Source organism: Phyllobates terribilis, unplaced genomic scaffold (assembly GCF_046119375.1).
Source record: "Phyllobates terribilis strain yellow unplaced genomic scaffold, ASM4611937v1 Scaffold_7__3_contigs__length_470593459, whole genome shotgun sequence".
In the NCBI taxonomy this organism is placed as follows: domain Eukaryota; kingdom Metazoa; phylum Chordata; class Amphibia; order Anura; family Dendrobatidae; genus Phyllobates; species Phyllobates terribilis.
Window position 1 is genome coordinate 7918859 of NW_027362767.1, and position 2324 is coordinate 7921182.

Consider the following 2324-nt stretch of genomic DNA (forward strand, 5'->3'; position numbering starts at 1 on the left):
GCGGGGGGGCGGGAGACAGAGGATGAAGCGGGGGGGCGGGAGACAGAGGATGAAGCGGGGGGGGCGGGAGACAGAGGATGAAGCGGGGGGGACGGGAGACAGAGGATGAAGCGGGGACGGGAGACAGAGGATGAAGCGGGGGACGGGAGACAGAGGATGAAGCGGGGGACGGGAGACAGAGGATGAAGCGGGGAGGGAGACAGAGGATGAAGCGGGGACGGGAGACAGAGGATGAAGCGGGGACGGGAGACAGAGGATGAAGCGGGGACGGGAGACAGAGGATGAAGCGGGGACGGGAGACAGAGGATGAAGCGGGGACGGGAGACAGAGGATGAAGCGGGGACGGGAGACAGAGGATGAAGCGGGGACGGGAGACAGAGGATGAAGCGGGGACGGGAGACAGAGGATGAAGCGGGGACGGGAGACAGAGGATGAAGCGGGGGGGGGGAGGGGGGAGACAGAGGATGAAGCGGGGGGGGGGAGGGGGAGACAGAGGATGAAGCGGGGGGGGGAGGGGGGAGACAGAGGATGAAGCGGGGGGGGAGGGGGGAGACAGAGGATGAAGCGGGGGGAGAGAGGATGAAGCGGGGGGGAGAGACAGAGGATGAAGCGGGGGGGGAGACAGAGGATGAAGCGGGGGGGCGGGAGACAGAGGATGAAGCGGGGGGGCGGGAGACAGAGGATGAAGCGGGGGGCGGGAGACAGAGGATGAAGCGGGGGGGGCGGGAGACAGAGGATGAAGCGGGGGGGGCGGGAGACAGAGGATGAAGCGGGGGGGACGGGAGACAGAGGATGAAGCGGGGGGACGGGAGACAGAGGATGAAGCGGGGGGGACGGGAGACAGAGGATGAAGCGGGGGGGACGGGAGACAGAGGATGAAGCGGGGGGGACGGGAGACAGAGGATGAAGCGGGGGGGACGGGAGACAGAGGATGAAGCGGGGGGGACGGGAGACAGAGGATGAAGCGGGGGGGACGGGAGACAGAGGATGAAGCGGGGGGGACGGGAGACAGAGGATGAAGCGGGGGGACGGGAGACAGAGGATGAAGCGGGGGGGACGGGAGACAGAGGATGAAGCGGGGGGGACGGGAGACAGAGGATGAAGCGGGGGGACGGGAGACAGAGGATGAAGCGGGGGGGACGGGAGACAGAGGATGAAGCGGGGGGACGGGAGACAGAGGATGAAGCGGGGGGGACGGGAGACAGAGGATGAAGCGGGGGGACGGGAGACAGAGGATGAAGCGGGGGGGACGGGAGACAGAGGATGAAGCGGGGGGACGGGAGACAGAGGATGAAGCGGGGGGGACGGGAGACAGAGGATGAAGCGGGGGGGACGGGAGACAGAGGATGAAGCGGGGGGACGGGAGACAGAGGATGAAGCGGGGGGGACGGGAGACAGAGGATGAAGCGGGGGGACGGGAGACAGAGGATGAAGCGGGGGGACGGGAGACAGAGGATGAAGCGGGGGGGACGGGAGACAGAGGATGAAGCGGGGGGGACGGGAGACAGAGGATGAAGCGGGGGGGACGGGAGACAGAGGATGAAGCGGGGACGGGAGACAGAGGATGAAGCGGGGACGGGAGACAGAGGATGAAGCGGGGACGGGAGACAGAGGATGAAGCGGGGACGGGAGACAGAGGATGAAGCGGGGACGGGAGACAGAGGATGAAGCGGGGACGGGAGACAGAGGATGAAGCGGGGACGGGAGACAGAGGATGAAGCGGGGACGGGAGACAGAGGATGAAGCGGGGACGGGAGACAGAGGATGAAGCGGGGACGGGAGACAGAGGATGAAGCGGGGACGGGAGACAGAGGATGAAGCGGGGACGGGAGACAGAGGATGAAGCGGGGACGGGAGACAGAGGATGAAGCGGGGACGGGAGACAGAGGATGAAGCGGGGACGGGAGACAGAGGATGAAGCGGGGACGGGAGACAGAGGATGAAGCGGGGACGGGAGACAGAGGATGAAGCGGGGACGGGAGACAGAGGATGAAGCGGGGACGGGAGACAGAGGATGAAGCGGGGACGGGAGACAGAGGATGAAGCGGGGACGGGAGACAGAGGATGAAGCGGGGACGGGAGACAGAGGATGAAGCGGGGACGGGAGACAGAGGATGAAGCGGGGACGGGAGACAGAGGATGAAGCGGGGACGGGAGACAGAGGATGAAGCGGGGACGGGAGACCAGAGGATGAAGCGGGGACGGGAGACAGAGGATGAAGCGGGGACGGGAGACAGAGGATGAAGCGGGGACGGGAGACAGAGGATGAAGCGGGGACGGGAGACAGAGGATGAAGCGGGGACGGGAGACAGAGGATGAAGCGG